Source organism: Cebus imitator, unplaced genomic scaffold (assembly GCF_001604975.1).
Source record: "Cebus imitator isolate Cc_AM_T3 unplaced genomic scaffold, Cebus_imitator-1.0 Scaffold4, whole genome shotgun sequence".
Taxonomy (NCBI): domain Eukaryota; kingdom Metazoa; phylum Chordata; class Mammalia; order Primates; family Cebidae; genus Cebus; species Cebus imitator.
The window spans coordinates 5,755,906-5,777,849 of NW_016107319.1; the positions used below are offsets into that span (position 1 = coordinate 5,755,906).

General features: G+C 38.6%; 1 protein-coding gene and 1 pseudogene across 2 annotated transcripts in view; one reads left to right on the forward strand and one right to left on the reverse strand.

Annotated features, from left to right (window-relative positions):
• SCOC (short coiled-coil protein) overlaps positions 1 to 21,944 on the forward strand; it is a 48,351-nt gene that overhangs the window by 8,045 nt on the left and 18,362 nt on the right. The window lies entirely within an intron of this gene.
• Positions 15,343 to 15,989, reverse strand: LOC108308416 (annotated as a pseudogene).

The following is a 21,944-nucleotide window of genomic DNA, read 5'->3' on the forward strand; positions in this document are numbered from 1 at the left end:
CGATGTCCTTCCCGTCGCTCCTCTCCTTTATGCCTCAGCCTCCATCCTGACTCCGCTCTCTAAAACCTCTCCTGAATAATATTCAAAGCTGTGTCTGCATCTGCTTTTGGTGTCGGCCAATTAGCCCTCATTGTAAGGTTGTAATATGCTTCCCAGAGAAGTGGCACAATTGTTGTGTGCTTTTATTCAGTGATGCTTCCTACCACTATATGGAAAATGTAACAATACCCACTCACGCCCTGCTGAAAGCAGCCCGGGTTTGAAAAGCTTTCAGAAGGCCATCTGCCGTCCCCTCAGCCAAGCAGAAGATCAGACACGAGGCCCTGCATTAGTTAGCACTCTAAGTAAAAGGTATCAAGGATCTGTATTCCTTTTCATCTCGTCCTCTATTATAATACGGGCTAAAGAAGGAAATAGACTTGTGGCTCCCCAGCTGAGAGAACACTGAGCCATAGCAGGAGTCTTGTCAGTGAAAAGGGAGCAGGCCTTTCTTTTCTGATATGAATGGAGCCAGTGTTTGCAGCCAGCGCCACGCTCCCAAGTGTCTGCCAAGCGGCTATTGCCAGCTTTGCTAGGTTTCACTGGACATCTTGGGAGACAACTGGGCAGATGAAAGTCCCAGAGTAAGGCCATGGTTAAATAAGTACACAAGGGTGTGGCAAATGCTGGCTGAGTGTGTTCTGGTCAGGTCCAGAGAGCCTCCCTGCCACCAGTATCATCTCTCTTTACACCCTCCAATGAATTTGGCTATGAAAACTAATTTAAAAGATTATTCCCATATCCTTAAGGATATAGAGGAAGATGATCTCTAGTAATTGGAAGTGTTGTTTTTAGTGAAATCAAACAAGTACATTAATTGCACCAGCAATGGCAGAAAGTTTCAGCAAATCTTAATTGGCATTTGGGATCCATATAAGCATGGATAATGCCATTGGCAGAGCAGAATATCTCTTCCTGTAAGCTAAAGATAATATGGACAGTGGCATTAGGAATACCTCCCCTGGCCCAGCAAAATGCCTTAGAGACTTAGCATAAGAGATTCAATAAGATAAAGGAGATTAACTGTGCTTCTCAGCAGCTTCTGGGTGTGGTATGGCTCTAGGGTCACTAATGTATTGCTAGAAATTGTAAGTGCTCTTTCTGCAGAAAAATCTTCAATCAGAAGAAATCCACTTAACTGAAACAAATGATCTAGCATAATGTAAAAACTCGTTTTCGTAAACAAGCTTAAGAAATGGCATGTTAGTGCAATATCTAATGTTTTCAGTAATCGAGAGTGTTCTCTAATTTTCTCAGCAAAGGATAAGTATAAATATTTTGACTCTTCCTTTCAAAGACAAAACCATCCATTGGTTGCCTATATGTTTTTTCTTCATTATTAGAATAACCACAGAAAAGGGAGGGGGAGTTAGAATTTTCTCATGTTAATTTGTACAAAATCCTTCATAGTTATGGTGAATTTTTTTTTCCAGGGAGAAATCCAGAGGAGATCCTGAAAATCAGGGGTAAATTTTATTTATCCAAGTTCATGTGCTACTAAGATGCTGACCTGTCCCAAGTCCGCATTCCTGAAGAGGGGGCAAGGTGGCTGACACAGGGCCCTTCATTTCACCAAGGCCCCAGATGGATGGGATCAGCTTTTGACACAGTTTCCCTCACAGGCCTCCTGCCTGCTTGACTTGTTCAGAATTTCAGGGTCAAAGCCTGGTTTCCTTAGAGAACTTTAAGGTTCCTTTGGCCTTCAAAGATAGTCTGGGTGCAGAGAGAATAGGACAAGGGCCCCAAAAGAACAGAATAAACCAGATGAATCAGCTACTATTGGGCTCCCCAAGCCTAGAAAGAAACATTTGAAATAATCCAAAAGCTTTGTAAGTGACACTGCTGAAACAATATATCCAGCAATCACAGAACCAAAGTTACTGTAAAAGCTGTTCCAGAAAGAAGTGTTTTGCTTTCTTAGACAGACTTTAGTATTCATTTTCAATCCTCAACATTGGAAACATAAAAGACTCAGTGGTAGCTCAAATGAATCATCTGGAAAAACAGGGAGCCTCTCTTGCCGCCTTTCTGTTAGCGTGACCTGGGTCTTCCCTCCACTAGCCTTCTTGGGATGCACACAGTCAACAGCAGGCTCTTTTCAGCCCTTACTCACTTTCTTCCCCATTTAATCATTGTTCCCTTCTTTCTCCAAACACACGTTTCATTGTCAGCTTAATGACTTTGGCTCAGAGCATTTAGCTGCGCACATGCGTGGTTTTCATTGCTGGTAGTGTGACGTTAGTAAAAGTTGTTTGAAAAGCTTGTATTTTAAAAGACATTCTTCTTTATCCCTCTTGAAAAATCTTGCTACCTTTTCTTAGCAGACAAAAGGCTCTACTATTGTTTGTTCCTCCATGTGAATATTTTGCTTTCATTTTCATTTGTGGTTGCAAGGTTAGCTTCCTTTATAAAAATGTTCAGAAGATTTTTTTTTTAACAATGTTTCTTATTCTTTTCTGCTTTGGAATTTTAAATGGCTTGAGCTTTGTGCTGTTACAGTGTTTCTCAACTTACACAGTGGATTCCTGTCCCTTGTGCTTTGAGCCCTTTACCATACTGTAAAAATGGAATTTCTGTAATAAAGTGTTATAATTTGAGAGACTCTTCAGTTTGCAGTGACTGTTGACCCCTAAACCCTACATTTCTCAGCCAGTGTCTCTCTGTGAAATATTATCAAGCATACCGTTGCCTTTGGAGAGCCTGTATTTCAAGGAATTTCTCAAAGAAAACTTTTTGTTTTTGTAGAATATTTTTTACTAACACTAACAGTAACTCCTCTATTTGTCTATTTTGTAGGTTGGGACATTCATGTTTTTTCTGTAACATGTAATCATTTGACTGTGAAAGGAATTAGACAAATTCACAGCTAACTATTTTTAAAAAGAACTGCATGTTCCAATGATTATATCCTTAAGGGTTTTTTTCAAAACCTTTTAAAGGGAGGTAGATTAAAGCAGGAGTTGGAAAAAGATGACTAATCAAATGTCATTTTAGTTTTCCTGTAGATTCTCAATTCTGGTGATAATTAGAAAATCAGTTGGTTTCTCCGGAAATCCTAGTTGACTAGTTGCATACTTATTTCTATCTAAAAGTAACCCATCATCAGTCATCACAAATAAAACTAAGAGTCTCAAATGTTTGGAGTAACCCCACACTTTACTAGTCATGTGTCTCTGTGATGGTTAATACTGAGTGTCAACTTGATTGGATTGAAGGATGCAAAGTATTGTTCCTGGGTGTATCTGTGAGGGTGTTGCCATTTGAGTCAGTGGACAGGGATAGGCAGACCCACCCTCAATCTGGTGGGCACACTCTAGTCAGTTGCCAGCGAATATAAAGCAAGCAGAAAAATGTGAGAAGATGAGACTGGTCTAGCCACCCAGACTACATCTTTCTCCCGTGCTGGATGCTTCCTGCCCTCAAACATCAGACTCCATGTTCTTCAGTTTTGAGACTTGGACTGGCTCTCCTTGCTCCTCAAGCTTGCAGACAGCTTATTGTGGGAAGATCTTGTGATCAGGTAAGTTAATACTTAATAAACTCTTTCTTCCTCTCTCTCTCTCTCTATATATGTATTACTAAGTATTAACTTTCTCTCTCTTTCTATATATATATAGAGAAATTATATATCACCTGACAGGATGCAATGATAATACATATAATATGTATATATAATACATATATATAGAAAGCTAATACTTATATAATTATATATATAATAGTTATAATACTATATAATATAAAGTTTATAATGCATATATAATATATATACATTAACTTTCTATATATAGAGAGAGTAAGTTAATAATACTTATGTAGAGAGAGTTTATTATATAGAGAGGAGTTTATTACATATACATATATATAGAGAGAGATAGAGATAACTAATAGGATATATATTATGCTTGTTATCATTATTCACCTAAGAGACTGTATTAGTCAGGGTTACCTAGAGGGACAGAACTAATAGGATACACACACACACACACACACACACATATATGTATGTGTGTATATACATATATATATGTATGTGTGTATATATGTGTGTGTGTATGTGTGTGTGTGCGTGTGATAATAAGCATTCATTAATAAATTATGCCAGGCACTGTGCTAAGAAATTTATCCACACAAATATCATGCTATTGATATTATTCCTGTTTTTCAGATTGAAAACTGGGCTCAGAAAGGTTTAGTACCTTGAACAATGAACAATGCAGAGCTGGGATTCGAGCGCAGGTCTAAGTGGCTTCGAAGCCTCTGTCAAATGACAATGCATCAGAATTGAAATTACTAGATAGATAGCATTACTGCATTGTACTGACTAGGTAGAAGCAATAAGGTGCCTGTGTTGCAGGTATTGAATAATGAAATATGGTTCTCTAGTTAGGTTATGAGGTCATTGTTTCAAAAATGTAATCACAGAATCAGAAAGCGAGAAGAGCCCAGAGGCCCTCTACCAATATTGGAATATGCTCAGACATAAAAGATAGAATATAAAATTGTATCTATGTTGTGATTACAACCATGCAAAAGTAATTTATATATACGGACTAGAATGGGAAGGGAACTTGGAAAAATGTATTTATTAGTATGAAGGGATTACCGGTTATTAGATGTTCATGCTATATTTATGCAATAATGTTTTCATAAAGAATAAGATTAATAGTAGAGTTTTTCTAATATATAGAACTAAGGTATTAATCCTAACATGGGTGATAATTTTCAGAAGCATGTGAAAATATCAGTGGTTGGATTATGGACATCTATCACACCACCACTATTGTGACACATGCGAAAGTTGTTTAGGAAAAATAAAATGTAGAAAGTGGCAAATTTAGCTACAGGATATTCAAGGCATGGAGGGTGGAGAGTAAAGAAGACATGACACAAATTGTAAATGTCACCCTTTAGCATCACATGTCTTTTGCATTTTATCCCTTATTTTCTGGCCAGGTGCGGTGGCTCATACCTGTAATCCCAGCACTTTGGGAGGCCAAGGTGGGTGGATCACCTAAGGTCAGGAGTTTGAGACCAGCTCGGCTAATCTGGTGAAAACCCCATCTCTAAAAAAAAAATAAAAAGAAAAAAATTTCCAAGTAACCTAAAAAAGATTCTGTTTTGTTCCTAAGTTATTTAAAAGTTGCCAATGCTCTATTCCTCCTGGACAGATTCGTGTGTATTTCTTACAAAGACTTTCTCCTTTGTAACCATAATATAACCAATAAAATCAGAAAAATGGTATCCCTATATCACTCTCACCAATCTTCAAAGCCCACTGAAGTTTCACCAGTTGTCTTGATGATACCCTTTACAATAAAGGTATCCAGTTTGAAATCATATGTTGGATGTAGTTGTTATGTCACTTTCATCACCTTCAACTTGGAACAATTCCTCCATTTTTACTTGACTTTCATAGCCCTGTTACTTTAAAAGATTATAGAGCAGTCATTGTGTAAAATGGTTCTCGATTTGTGTTTTCTGATGTTTCCACATGATCAATAAGTTTGGCAAGAGTATAACAGAATGATACTGTGTTCTTCTGATTGCATCCTGTCAGGTGGTATACAATTTCTATTTTCCCTTTACTGGTGAGGTTAACTTTGAGCTCTTGATTACAGGTGATGTCTGACTCATTTTTCCTTTAGTAATTAGCAAGTATTTTAGAGGGAGATATTTTAAGACTATATAAATATTTTATTTCACATCAAACTATTTATTTATATCAGAATAGACTTATGTTTTCCCAGTTTATTAAATGAGTTATAGTCCTCAGTATATCCTTAGAGAAGGATAAAAGGGAGAGATACATAGTATCTTAAAATCGTTTATTTATTTACTTGTTTATTTATTTATTCTGAGACAGGGTCTCGCTCTGTTGCCCAAGCCGGAGTGCAGTGGTACAATCTCGGCTCGCTGTAACCTTTGCCTCCCGGGTTCAAGCGATTTTCTTGCCTCAGCCTCCAGAGTAGCTAGGACTACAGTAGCCTGCCTCCACACCCAGCTATTTTTGTATTTTTTAAAGTAGAAACAGGGTTTTACCATGTTGCCCAGGCTGGTCTTGAACTTCTGACCTCAAGTGGTCCACCTGCTTTGGCTTCCCCAAGTGCTGGGATTACAGGCGTGAGCCACTGCATCTGGCCTTAAAATCCTTTATATATGGTAATCAGGTGTACATAGATTCTATTCCTACTGCCTTGAATTATTCAAATTTACACTTACATTCACTTCATTTCTTCTTCTCCAGTAAATTTGTCTTCAAACTTTTCTCCATTAGAGATAGGGAAGGGCAATCAATGAGGAAAAGTTGAATATTTCTTTATCCATTCACCGGTTACGTACCTGGCTGTCAGTTCAGTGTATCTGATTTGACTCTCAGCCTGACACCTCCGCAGCGAATGCCACTGGATGGAAGTGGGTGTAGACAATGCATGTTGCTACTGCCATGTGGCTGGGCTCCCAAAGTTGTTCACCTCAATTTCCCTAATGAGATAAGGTGTTTATAAACCAAACATTGGTATTTTCACATGAATTTCAAAGCCAGGACTCAAATTAGGATTATGACCTTAAATTCTACATAGCAGATATACCACTTTGACAAAATGGTGATACAGATCAGAGCTGCCTTTGCAATCTGACTATACTACTTTTCCTAACCCATTGTAGTTGGTATTATTTTCATCATTCTAAAAAAGAATTACAAATAGTAGCATCTTTAATTTGTTAGACCTCACATCTTCTCTTTTTCTCCCGTTTTCCTCATTCCCTCAACAAACATTTTATCCACTGTGTCCTTTGTCGTAATCTTGCCTCTGATCCTCTCATCAGCGCTCTCTGTGGCATGTCTTCTTTCCATTGCTGTGTTCTGTCTTCCCCCCATTCCTTTCTTTCTCTCACGTCTATGTGCTCCTAATCCCTTCCCTTTCTTGCCCTGGTCTCAGGGCCTGACCTTTGCACTCTGCTCCTCTGTCCTTTCCCTGATTCATACTCCCTATTGTATTGATGGCTTACAGGTCTGGAGATAAAGCAACACCTCACTAATCTGAGTTGAATATTTTTTAAAAAAGTTTTAGCTTTATTATTTTAAGTAAAAGAAAAAAGAAGTCTTTTGCTCAGTTTATGCACTTGTAATTTGCATTACTGGATAGTTACAATCATTGCTGCTAAGCCCATTACCTGTTCACATACAAACATGCTGCTAAGGCTAGTATTTCCCTTGTTTATGGAGTGTGTGTTTTTCTTAGGAACACTAAATAATGATTAGGTTTCCAAGCTCTAGAGTTGAAGTTTCTGGAATCAAACCCTGTATCAGCTAGCTGTGGTAACACTGGGCAAATTATTTAACCTCTCTAGACTTCTGTTTCCAGTTGACAATGCTACCGCATGGCTGAGTTAGCCTATCGTGCCTCCCAGCCTTCTCTGCCTGGGTTCTGAGAGGGAACTAAGACTTCTCAAGGTATTCATTGTATGCCATGAATTAAATGCTTTCCTTTCATCTAGAAAAGTACTAGTTATAAAACACCGTTGGGAGAATTCAGAAAGTAGTCACTCAAATCCTCTTCTGTGTTCTGTGGTTCATTTGGGGGAAACCTGGTTGAGAAAGGCAAGGATTCTGAAATAGAAAATTCCTCTTAGAAAACTGCATAAAATTTACTCAGACTTCTTAAAATGGAATTGCCATTCCATTTGAATCACCATTCTACTAAATGGAATTGCCATTTCAAGAAAGAGGAAGAACTGATACTTCTGTCACCTAGAACACCTATTCATTTGGACTAAGAGCTCTTTGATTTATGAAAAATGAATAGATTAACTGCAGTTCTTCCAGGATTTGACATGTGTATGTCATTTTGCATTTTCATTCAGTGTTTGTTACAGAATGAAAGAAATGCCTTTAAGAAACTGTTTGTTGCTGTATAACACTCCACAATTTAGTGTTGTAAAGTGACAGCATTTTATTTTGCTCACTATTTTGTGGCTCAATGATTCAGGAAGGGCTTAGCTGAGCAGTTCTCCCTTAGGAGTCTCTCCTGCAGCTGCAGTCAGATGTGGGTAGGGGCTGCAGCCATCTGAAGTTAGACAGGCTGTGTATCCAAGGTGGTTCCACACAGCCATGGTAGAAGCTGGTTGCTGGCTGGGAGCGGAGCTGGAGCTGTCAGTTCAAACACCTACTTATGGTCTCTTCCATACAGTGGTTTGGGGGAAAATTGTATTTCTTCTTGGTGGCTAGTTTTCCCCAGAGCAAGTGTTCTAAGGCTGACAAGCGAGGTTGTGTGTTCCTTTTAAGACTGATCCTTAGAAGTCACACAGCGTCACTTCCATTACACTTCACAGGTGGAAGCAGTCCCCTGACTATTCAGCTTCAAGGGGAAGGAACATAGGAGAGGACGTCTATGAGGGAATGTCAAGGGATATGTGGCCATTTAAAAAATCACCACAGCTGGTCCTCTGGACACAGATTATTTACATCTTTCTAAACTTATATCCTCCCAAATGCAAAATACATTTACTGTCTCCCAAGACACCCCAGAAGTCACATCCAATATGATATCAGACTCAGGCTGGAGACGTGGGATCTCAGTATGCCAATGCAGACATGGGTGAGGCTCCTCAGGGGGGCCCTTTGGATGCTTTATAGTCTCTCTGAAAACCTGTGAATTAATGGCTCCTCTCACACCCAGGATACAATAGAGATACAGGGATAGGAGAGCATCCATACTCTTCCTCTGCATGTAACTCTGAACAAGATCCTGTTTTCTCTTCAGCTGCCTGGGTCCTACTACCTGGCAGGCAGTGTGCTAGTCGGAAAACTTTTTATCGCCCCCCTGTGGTGAGGCTTCAGGCAAGCCACTTGATTCCTCTGGGTCTCATTTTCCACATAGAATGAAATAAGACAGATCCCTTGAGAACTCTTTCAGCTCAAAAGTTCTGTGCTTCTGTGAAATGTCAAAATTGTACTACTTGGATATGAACAGACACAAATCATTGTGCATAATTAAAAACATTCTACAAATGAGAATGTTACTAAAGGGCAAAATTAAAGTATGAATTAATAAAGAAGTAAATATTGTGTGAAATAGAAGCTGATTTTGAACCAATTTTGCCAGTAGAGGTCACTAGTATACCATCTCAAAGAGAATAAATAGGCTCTTGCCACTAATAGTTCCCTGTGTAGAAACCCTAAGTGGCAGTCACGGTGTCTTCGTTTACTTTGAATATCTCCTGACGGTTGTCAGAGATGTATGTTATGATGAGGTGACGTCAGTGTCCCTCTAGATGATGTTCCAGGTGTGTATGCCTAATGTTCTGTAAGCATGAAGAGCCACCACTGGAACAGTAAGGATAATGACTTTCTATCTGCTTTCTTTTTCTTTTTTTTTTTTTTTTTTGAAATGGAGTCTCGCTATGTCACCAGGCTGGAGTGCAGTGGTTGCGGTCTCTGCTCACTGCAACCTCTGCCTCCCAGGTTCAAACGATTCTCTTGCCTCAGCCTTCCAAGTAGCTGGGACTACAGGTGTGTGCTACCATGCCTGCCTAATTTTTCCGTATCTTTAGTAGAAACAGGGTTTCACTGTGTTACCCAGGATGGTCTTGAACTCTTGACCTCATGATCCGCCCACCTTGGCCTCCCAAAGTGCTGGCATTACAGGCATGAGCCACCGCGCCTAGCCGGCTTTTCTGCTTTCTCCCTGGGATATGATGAGGGGCAGGGAGATAACTTGATAGGAGGTGATATGAGCTCTGAGGCAAAAAGGCACTGTGGAATTCCAGTGTCATCTTTGAATGCAGCACAGACATGTCAGCTTTTTTATGACATAGAGAAAGTACAGACTGGGAGCATCCCTGTGAACCTGCCTTCAGGCACTGTGCTTGGCAGGGGCTATATCAATGGAGAAGATGCAATTGCTACTCTCAAGGAATTTAAGAAAACAGGTAGAGGAGGTTTCTATTCAGATTCAATATTTTAATAAAAAATGTTTTTATTAACAGCCATTGACTTCTACTGATGCTTCCTTTATCTCTAGCTCACGTAGTTCTCTTCCTTTTTGAATTTTAGGTATCCAACCAGCACTTTCTAAGACATTTCATATTATTTCCCTTAAGATATTGTATAAAGAAGGAGGAAGAAAAATAGGCGTTTGACACAGAACTAAAGATTATTCCATGTAGAGGTTTTTTGGGAGAAGAAGGCTGATGGGCCCTGAGTTCCCGTGCATATTGCTGCTGGTATGCCAAGAGTACTGACACCATGTCAGGAAACTTCGCTTAGATTTTCTTATTTTATCTTGCTGACAAACCTGTAGGACAAGCACTATAATCCCCATTTCTGTCAATGATCCCTTGCAGCACGGCAGTGGGTTTTTTTCAGAAGTGATGTACGCTTTAGGACTTTTACATCAAATCTAGAACTGAACGTCACATGAAAATGTTAAAATACTGAGTTCAGTTGCGGCCAGTGGTGCTTGTTAGGAAAAAATCTATTAAAATATATTTTAGGCCAGTGCAGTAGTTCACACCTGTGATTCCAACATTTTGGAAGGCCAAGGTGGGAGGATCGCTTGGAGACCAGCTTGGGCAGTATAGTGAGACCTCATTTCTACAAAAAATAAGATTAGCCAGGCATGGTGGTGTGTGCCTGTAGTCCCAGCTACTTGAGAGGCTGAGGCAGGAGGATCACTTGAGCCCAGGAGGCTGAGGCTGCAGTGAGCCATGATTGTGCCACCGTACTCCAGCCTGGGTGACAAAGCAAGATCCTGTCTCTAAATAAATAAATAAAATAATGTTTTTAATATACAGCTTTTTGGGTGAGAGAAACAATGCTCCAAGTGAAATTAATACCTTGAAACATAAAGAGCCATGGGGCTCTCCTGTGAAGAAACTTCTGTGAGTGACAAAGATGGAGTCACAATACCCCTGAGGACTATATCTGTTTTCTCCCAAAATGAAAGCTACTGGATACTTTCTTATAATGTTCTTCATGTAGTACAGAAAGAAAACCTACAAACTCCAGAACTCACAATTCTATCATAAAGAATGAGTTGCAAGGGATTCTCGGTTCTTTCCATAACTTAAGGAGGAATTTCTTCTAGGACTGAAAGGGACTTGAACTTGATTTAAACTAGTAGTCAGCAGCCTCTAGAGCAGACATTGAGGTTGATTCTGAGCAGGACACAGACACAGCCCCTATCCCTTAGCAGCAAGGCTGTCTTTAGTTTTCTTCCTTCACCAGAGAAGAAATAAAAGAGCCAGGCCATATCTTTGCTTCACACTGGGCCTTGATTTGCTTCACTGCAATGAGTGTTACTTACTATTCTGGCAATTATTAATTTTAAGCAATTTTTTTAAAACAACTAAAGACAGACTTGTCCTTACTTCTTCTTCCTTTTTTTTTTTTTTTTTTGACAGAGTCTTGTTCTGTCACCTAGGCTACAGTGCAGTGGCATGATCTTGGCCCACTGCAACCTCCACCTCCTGGTTTCAAGCAATTCTCCTGCCTCATTCTTCAAAGCAGCTGGAACTACAAGCGTGAGCCACCACACCTGGTTAATTGTTGTATTTTTAGTAGAAACAGGGCTTTACCATATTGGCCAAGTTCGTCTCAAACTCCTGACCTCAAGTGATAAACCCACCTCAACCGCCCAAAATACTGGGATTATAGATGTGAGCCACTGTGCCTGGTTGTTACTTCTTATTGTTGTAGAGTTTGGTCAAACAATAGAAAAGAAAGGTTAGGGAGAGAGCTGCAAAAACACTACTCAACTTATTTTTAAAATAATTCTATTAATGGCCATTGACTTCTACTGATGCTTCTTTATTCTCCAGCTGGTGTGGTTCTCTTCCTTTTTAAACTTTAGATATCCAACCAACACTTTCTGGAACATTTTGTAGCATTTCCCTTAGGACACTACATAAGGAAAGAGGAAGAAAAACAGGAGTTTGACACAGAACTAAAGCTCATTCAATTTAAAGGTTTTTGGGAGAAGCGAACTGGGATGGGCCCTGAGTGTCACTGCATATTCTTGCTGGCATGCCAAGAGTACAGGCCCCAATCCAGGCTTTACTCAGGTATGTTTGCAGAGAGTAACCTTAAGGGATGAGGTAATGCCTCTCTGGTTAAAGAGCAACCTTAGTTCCACTTGCCATAAAAGCCAAAGATTCCCAAAGCTCAATGTTCCTCTCCTATATCATGCAGGCATCTACAGGGGCCCTCTGCCTTACCCTTGTGGGACTTGGGGGACACAGGTAACAGTAACAAATCAGCACAAAGCTCATGATGAGCTGGGAGTAAGAAAGGCCTTTGACTCTGACTCAGACATCTGATGTGTTCTGCCAGCATTCATGAAATAGGCAGTTGTTAGCTTGTAAGTGCAGTTGACCTTTGAACAACATGGGTTTGAACTGTGTGAGTCTACTTTTATGCAGATATTTTTTCAGTAAATATAATGGAAAATTTTTTGGAGATTGTGACAATTTGGAAAAATTCACAAACTTCATAGCCTAGAAATATTTAAAAAAGAACATTAGGTATGTCACAAATTCATAAACATATGTAGGTACTAGTCCGTGTTATTATTTATTACCATAAAACAGCACAAATCTATTATAAAAGTTAAAATTTATCAAAACTTATGTACATGCTTACAGACCATACATGGCACAATTTGCAGTTGAGAGAAATGTAAACAAATGTACAGATGCTGTAGTAAATCATAAGTGCATAAAAGTAACTATAGTACATACTGTACTATTGTAATAATTTATAGACACCTCCTGTTGCTATTGCTATGAGTTTAAGTGCTGCGAGTATCCACTTAAAATGCCATGGGACACTAATCATCTCTGTGTGAGCAGTTCATCTCTCTGGTAAATTGCCTATTGCAGTAAAAAGTAATCTCTTGTGGTTCTGTAGTGTTTTTCATTGTGTTTAGTGCAATACGGTAAACATTGAATAACGCCATGGCACCCATACAAAGTGCCGCTAGTGATGTTGGAAGTGCTCCTAAGAAACAGAGAAAATTCATGACATTATAAGAAAAAGTTGAAATGCTTGACATGTATTGTAGATTGAAGTCTGCAGCTGGGGTTTTCCATCATTTCAAGATAAATGAATTCAGCTTAAGAACCATTGTAAAAAAGAAAAGAAAATTCATGAATCTATCACTGTAGTTACACCAGCAAGCGTGGAAAACTTACACTTTGAGCAAAATACCTTTTTATCTAGTATTGAAAATGCAATTTTTCTGTGGGTAAAGGGTTGCTGTAAGAAAGGCATACCTATAAACTGATGTGAATTGAGAAAAAGTGAAGTCATTATATGATGACTTAGAGCAAAAAGAAGGTGAAGGATGTAAAACTGAAGATTTTAATGCTAGCAAAGGATGGTTAGATAATTTTAAGAAGAGGTTTGGCTTTAAAATGTCAAGATAACAAAAGAAGCGGCTTCTACCAACCAAGAGGCAGCAGACAAGTTCTCAGATGCCATTAAGAAAATCATTGAGGAGACAGAATATCTGCCTCAACAGGTTTCTAACGTGGATCAAAGTGCCCTATTCTGGAAAAAAAAATTCCACAAAGGACATTTATTAGTAAGGAAGAGAAGTGAGCACAAGAATTTAAGGCAGGAGGGGATAGGCTACCTCTACCCTTTTGTGCAAATTGTTGGGGCAGGGGTGTTGTTCATAACTGCCCTTATCTATAAAGCTGCTCATCCTGGAGTTGAAGGGAAAACAAAAACATCACTGTCAGTCTTATAGTTGTACAACAAGAAGGCCAAGACAATAAGAACACTTTTTCTGGATTGGTTCCATCAATGCTTTGTCCCTGAAGTCAGGAATTACCTTTTACATTTTTTTTTTCTGATATTGGACAGTGCCTCTGGCCACCCAAAACCCCATGGGTTCAACACTGAAGCTGTCAATGTGTCCTGCTTGCCCCCAAACACAATGTCTTTAATTCAGCCTCGAGATCCTTGGCTCATAAGAACCTTTAAGGCTTATTACACAAAGTACTCTACGGAAAGGATTGTCAATGCCATGGAAGAGAACTCTGATAGAGAGAGCATCATGATAGTCTGGAAGGATTACACCACTGAAGATGTCATCGTTGTTACAAAAAACCTTGTGAAGGTTATCAAGATTGAAATAATAAATTCCTGCTGGAGAAAACAATACAGATATTGAGGATGACTTCATAGGATTTATCACAAAGCCAGTCAAAGAAATCATGAATGATATTATGGATATGGCAAAAAACAAACAAACAAAAAAGGTGAAAAGTGAAAGGTTTCAAGATCTGGATCTTGGAGAAATGTAAGAGCTCACAGATACCAGACCAGAAGAATTAACAGAATAAGACTTGGTGGAGATTGGTGCTTCCAAACCAGTGTCACATAATGAGAAAGAAGACATAGAAAAGGCAGTGCCAGAAAACAAATTGACATTAGACAATCTGGCAGAAGGGTTCCAATTATTCAAGACTGCTTTTGACATCTTGATACAGGCACTGAAACTAAAGTAGTGGAAGAAAGATTTTACCATATAGAACATTTTTAGAGAAATTTAAAAAAGCAAAAAATCAGACAGAATTACAATGCATTTTCATAGTTTCACTGAGTGTCCTGACTCTTTCCTCCCCTTCTGTCCTCCATCTCTTTTGCCTCTGTTGCCCCTGAGACAGGAAGACCAACCCCTCCTCTTTCTCCTTCTCCTCAGCCTGTTCAGTGTGAAGATGAATAAGATGAAGACTTTTATGATGATCCACTTCCATGTAATGAAAAGTAAATACAGTTTCTCTTATTACTTTCTTAGTAACATTTTCTTTTCTCTAGATTATTGTGAGAATGCAAAACATATAAAAATATGTCTTAATTGAATATTTATGTTATTGGTAATGCTTCCAGCCAACATGGGCTATTAGCAATTGTGCTTTGTGGGAGTCAGAAGTTATACTCCTATTGCACAGGGTATTGGCATCTCCTAACCCCACATTATTCAAGGTTAAACTGTAGGGTAACACCCCTGATCCTGACAAAAGCTGACAGAAGAACTCTAACAGGTTGATTATTTTTATCATAAATGGTTACGAGGGAAACAGAAAATTATAAGGATCATGTATGCATATTGCAATTAAAAAAATCCATGAGCAGCCTAGCATTTTCAAGCCTTGTTGCAACTGGGGTACATTATTTTCCTTCCTTCGTTCCCTCCCTTCCTCCCTCCCTCCCTCCCTTCCTTCTTCACTCCCTCCCTCTTTCTTTTCTTTTCTTTTTCCAAATAGAACCTTTATTACTTTTCTAATAGCCTCTTACACTTTCTTGCCAAATGCTTTTGGAGCAGGTGCTTTCTGGGCTGGAGCTTTTTGACCCTTCTGAGCTCTTGGAGGAGGTGTTGCCTTCTGGTCCGTGGCTTTCTGAACAGGAAACTTCTGAGCTGGGGCCTTCTTGCCCACAGCGGTCATTTTTGTTTGTTTGTTTGTTTGTTTGTTTTTTGCTAGAACTTTAACAGCAGCAGCAGCACCCTTCATGGCAGGAGCTTTTTTGGGAGAAGCTTCCAGGAGAGCTGCCTTTTGAGGCTTCTTAATTTCATTCTTGATTATTTTGTTCCTCATTTTCTTTGCCTTCATAATTTTAAAATGATCAAAATCTGTCATCTTTGCTTTCCTTTCTCTGGCTTCAATATTCTTGGCCCATTGTGTGGCTGCTCATTTTGTACTGATGTTTGCCTTCTGCCAGGCTTGTTGGACATACTTCTGGTGGGCACTGTGTGGAAGCTTGAGGATGAAATCAGCATGCACTTGAAAGGCATGGCTTGTCTCCTCATTTGAGTGCAAGGTCCATCAACCAAAGTCCTGTTCTGATCAATAACATCTACAATTGTGACCTATTTTCTGGCACAAGGTCCAAAGGAGATGTAGGCCACACAGCCAGCCTCCATGAAGTGCCTGAACACCATGTTGATGGCATTCAGTGAGAAGGAAGAAGGCTGGGTGTATTTTTTCACAAAATATTAGTTATTGACAGGGCATGGTGGCTCACGCCTGTAATCCCAGCACTTTGGGAGGCCCAGGTGGGTGGATCACTTGAGGTCAGGAGTTTGAGACAAGCCTGACCAACATGGTGAGACTCCATCTTTACTAAAAATACAAAAATTAGCCAGGTGTCATGGTGGGCACCTGTAATCCCAGCTCCTCAGGAGGCTGAGGCGGGAGAATCACTTGAACCTGCAAGGCAGATGTGGTGAGTTGAGATTGTGGTGAGTCGAGATTGTGCCACTGCACTTCAGCCTGGGCAACGGAACAAGACCCTGTACTCCAGCCTTGGTGACAGAGCAAGACTTTGTCTCAAAAAACAAATAAATAAATACATATTAGTTATCACTGTAACCCTGACTTCTATACTCTTCAGAGTTACTTTATGCTTGTTAAAATTAGAATCCCCTTTATTGTTCCAGACCTATATGATTAATCATGGTTTTAAAGCAATATATATATATATATATTTGAGACAAAGTCTTGCTCTGTCACCCAGGCTGGAATACAGTGGCATGATCTCGGCTAACTGCAGCCTCTGGGTTCAAGCAATTCTCCTGCCTCAGCCTCCAGAGTAGCTACAGGCACATGCTGCCATGCCCAGCTAATTTTAGTATTTTTGGCAGAGATGGGGTTTCACCATGTTGGCCAGGATGGTCTTGATCTCCTGACTTTGTGATCTGCCCGCCTCTGCCTCCCAAAGTGTTGGGATTATAGGTGTGAGCCACTGCACCCAGCCTAAAGCCAGATTATTTTTATAAAATTTTAGTGAGCATGTACCCAGCTGACATGATTGAAAATGTAGATTCGTGTACAGAGAATCACAGGATCACAAAATCACAAAAGGTGGAATGAGGTGGCTCAATGGCAACTCACTCAGGAAATATGCTTTGAGAACCTGTGGCAGGCAGAGTGCCAAGAGCTGGATGGTCAGACACAATTTTGCCAGTGAAGATTGACTCTTAAATATGGGGAACCTGTCACTCTAACTCACTGGTAGTGTCGTTTGATAAAGTTCTTAATGTTATTTTATGTTATTTTACACCATGTTAAGAAGCTAAATGAACTCTCTTCCAAGCCCTCACTTAAGGAAACCAGGGTGGACAGGAAAGTAACTAATTCCCTCCAGTCTTATGGTTAATTTCAAATATTTGAATGCTGCACAATACCTAGCTCACGATAGACACAAAAGTGAACTTTTAAATGAGTAAAGAATGAAATGAATTGGATCTAGGCTGAGCCAGAACAAGAACCCAGGTTTCTTTTCCTTCAAACCAATGCTTGTCACATTGTTGGTAGATCAGAGTTTTCTGAACCAGTCATTTGCAAACCAACATCATAATTTTTGCCACTTTAAATTAACCATTTAATTAAAGTCAGTTTTGAACCTAGCTTTATTCTAAGCATAATGTTAACATCTGTGAATTGAGAATTAGTTGTATTATTCATATTTACTATAATGAAATAAATATGTAACTCTTTTTAAAAGTTCATCTTGTACAACCAGATGTATAAATATCAATTTTGGGGGAAATGCTAATTAGAAAATACTGTCTAGAGAAAAATAAGGACTGTAAAGCAAAAAGTATCTGAGACAGGTCTCAATCAATTTAGAAGTCTATTTTGCTAAGGTTAAGGACATACCTGGAATGAAAGAACACAGAATTAGAAAAACAGTCTGTAATCTGCGCCTTTCTCCAAGGATGACTTTGAGAGCTTCAATATTTAAAGGGGAAAAGTGGGCTGGAGAGGAAAGAGCGAGGGTATAGTAATCTACATGTTGGAGAAGAAAAGGTGCAGGTAGGGGAATGGTGAATTATTTATTCATCTTGTGCTCAGCAAATCAGCACTTTACATAAGATAGGGTGAACATAGAGTAGCTACCTATGGAGATATTTAACCTTTTATCTGTAGCTATCTGCTTAGGAACAGAAGGAAAGGCAGCTTCTTGCGTGACTCAGCTTTCAGCTTATTTTTCTCCTTCTGGCAGAGTGAATTGAGTCCCAAGTTTTTATTTTCCTGTCACAGCACCCAAACTACACAGAATCATTCCTAATTGTTTCCATTTTATGATAAAGTTCAAAGCTTGATTCCATAGAGACCTTGAAATCCTCTGGAATTCTCACTTGAGAAACTAAAAATACATTGGTAATTTCTTACATTTCCTCTATCTATTGAACAAATAAATAAAAATGACTGATCAAATTTATTTACTATTGGTCATTATTAGAAATTGTCATCTTGAGAAAAGTATACACAAACACCTTAATTTACCAAATAGCTATATGGTATACTGTTGGGTATAGTATACTAGTCTATAGCATACAATTAGGTCTACTTTTGAAATCAAGTTTTAACAAATAGGATATATTCTTTACTCACCAAATTTGAAAAAGCATTCATTCTTCAATGAATTCAGTAACCTTTCAAGTGAAAAAAATGAGTGAAAAAGAAAATGTGAGTTATTTAGGAATGAGATGAAACATGTTTTGCAAATTAATGAGCTTAAAGCATCAGAGAACACACGTGGTTACACTTGAAAGTTATCAAAAATGCTTCCATTTAGCATATTTCACCTTAAAATATCCACAGTATGTTTAGAACCCTCTAATTACTTACGACAAAATAGCAGCTTGTATGTGCACAATGAGAGTGTCAGACTAGAAGATCAAAAAGATCTTGGAAGTTCTCTATTTCATTATTTATCATTTCTTCCCCTACATAATACGTCGCCTTGTAGAGTTTTCAATTAGGACTTCTCCCATTCTCTATGAAAACAATTTTAATTTTGTGCCTTTTTAAAGATGAACTATATCATCAATATTCTCATAGTCCAGGTCACATGAATGGTCACCTTATAATTAAATATTTATATGCAATCTTAGTGGTTTCTATTTCTACTTATAGCCTTTCCTTATTCAGAAGAGGAAAATTTTTTATGGCCAAGTAATTTTTAAAACAATTTTTACTGAAAAATATAATACAAATATAGAACCTGTATAAAATAAATATGCAGTTTAATGAATGTTTATTTCATGATGAGTTTGTCAAAACTTCAACTCTCGTTTTTATGTTCACTTAGATGTAATGTTTTTTTAGGCACTTTTTGGTCATTTCAAAGGGGTTTTCCCCTCTAATCATTTAAGATACATCTTAATGATCAGCAATGCTATTTTATCAAATTTGAACATCTTGTGAAAGATATATTACTCTTTAATCCTGTAGTTACCTTTTTGCATGTTATCTTTTTTAGATAGTTTCTAAAGACTTATTTTAAAGTTTAAATTATCTAGCAAACATAATTCGGTTCTGAAATTGAAAAAGGTAAACACTCTAAAATAACTATATCCTACTTTATGGCAATCATTTTCTTGCATTTAAAAAATATTTTTGTCATCCAAACGTTCACCCAAAATAAATCATTGGTTTTTCTGTCTATTTTTAAAATATGTATTTGTGAACTCAAAAGTATCTGAGACAGGTCTCGATCAATTTAGAAAGTTTATTTTGCCAAGGTTGAGGATGCACCCATAACACAGCCTTAGGAGGTCCTGACAATATGTTCCCACATATTGGAGTACAGCTTGCTTTTATACTTTTGAGGGAGACATAATACATCAATCAATACATGTTAGATGTACATTGGTTTGGTCTGGAAAATCAGACAACTCGAAGTGGGGACTGTCAGTTTATAGATAGATTTAAAAATTTTCTGATTGGCTGTTGGTTGAAAGAGTTATTATCTAAAGACCTGGAATCAATAGAAAGGAATGTATGGGTTAAAATGATAAGGGATTATGAAGAACAAAGTTTTATCATGCAAATGAAGCCTCCAGGTAGTAGGTTTCAGAGATAATAGATTGCAAATATTTCTTACCAGACTTTGGGTCTGTGTTGATGTTAATGCTGGTTGGCTTTTCCTGAATTTTAAAAGGGAGGAGTATATAACGAGGCATGTCTGAACCCCTTCACATCATGGCCTGATTAGAGTTTTAGGTTAGCTTTGGAATGCTCTTGGCTGAGAGGAAGGATCCATTCAGATAATTGGGGGGCCTTATAATTTTATTTTTGGCTTACATACTTTAAATGTCCTTAAAACTACAAGTTTTTTTTCCACTAATTTTCATCCCAGTACAATTTATTTTATTTTTTCATTAAAAAATTTTTTTTGTGAGTACATAATAGGTGTGTATATTTATAGGGGAGTGCCATTTATTTGGTAAAGGGCTTTTTTTTTTTTTTTTTTTTTTTTTTTTTTTTTTTTTTTTTTTTTTTTTTTTTTTTTTTTTTTTAATCTTTGACCTGTAGTGTTTTCCATAGCTGGATTTTTTGTTTTTCTTTTGAGACAGAGTCTCACTCTGTCACCAGGTTGGAGTGCAGTGGCATGATCTTGGCTCACTGCACCTTCTACCTTCTGGGTTCAAGTGATTCTCCTGTCTCAGCCTCCCAAGTAGCTGGGATTACAGGTGCCCCCCCACCACACCCAGCTAATTTTTGTATTTTTAGTAGAAATGTGTTTTTGCCATGTTGGCCAAGCTGGTAAACTGACCTCAGGTGATCTGCCTGCCTTGGCCTCCCAAAGTGCTAAGATTATAGGCGTGAGCCCCTGTGCCCAGCCTTATCGCTGGATTTTGATAATTTGTTGCAGGTGGTAGATTTTACATATTTTTCAGTTTTCTGTATTTCCTGTTAAACTGATAATTTATGGGCTTAAGTCAGGCTCCATATTTTTTTTATCAGACTTTCACAGGTGATGGTATATTCATTTTCCATTAGAAAGTAAATGATATCAGGATTGTGGCTCCCAGTGAAAGCACAGAAAATGAGAGGAGGCCACACTTTCAGACGAATTTTTGTTGCTCATGGACCAGGAGATTCCCAGTTGGAGGAGCCCCACTGATTGCCAGCGTGACTCTTGTGAATGGCGTGGCAGTTTTGCTGGCGCCCCGGTGCAGCAGTTCTTGGTGCAATGGGACTGGGTCCCCTTTTGGTCAATGTTTGGAGCTCCGGGAAGGCAGAGGCGCCCATTCAGCTGATTGAAAAAGGGACTCAAGAAGGAAGCCAGACTGGAGATTCCCAGGCAGAAAAGCACCACGAATCTTAACAATGCGGTACAGTGGGTTGCTCAGATTCTGGTGCTGGGAATCAACAAGTTGGACGTCCACTCAGAGACCTAATTTGAAAGTCGGTAATTACAAAGACGACAGGTGGATAAATTTACAATGATGGGAAGAAACCAGAGTAAAAAGCCTGAGAATACCCAACATCAGAATGCCTCTCCCTCTACAGGGGATCACAGTTCCTCATCAACAAGGGAACAAGGCCTAATGGAATGAGTGTCTTCCATTAACAGATTTAGGCTTCAGAAGGTGGATAATAAGAAACTTCTGTGAGTTAAAAGAACATGTTCTAGCCCAATGTAAAGAAACTAAGAACCTTGAAAAAAGGTTTGACGAAATCCTAAAGAGAATAAACAATCTAGAGAGGAATATAAGTGAATTAATGGAACTGGAGAATACAATATGAGAACGCTGCGAAGTATGCACAGGTTTTAACAGTTGAATTGATCAAGCAGAAGAAAGGATATCAGAGGTCGAAGACCAACTTAATGAAATGAGATGAGAAGACAAGATTAGAGAAGAAAGAGTAAAATGGAATGAGCAAAGTCTCCATGAAATATGGGACTATGTGAAAAGACCTAATTTACGTTTGATAGGTGTACCTGAATGTCATGAAGAAAATGAATCCAAGCTGGAAAATATTCTTCAGGATATTATTCAGGAAAACTTTCCTAACCTAGTAAGGCAGGAAAATACTCAACTTCAGGTAATACAGAGAACACCACAAAGATATTCCTCAAGTAGAGCAACCCCAAGACA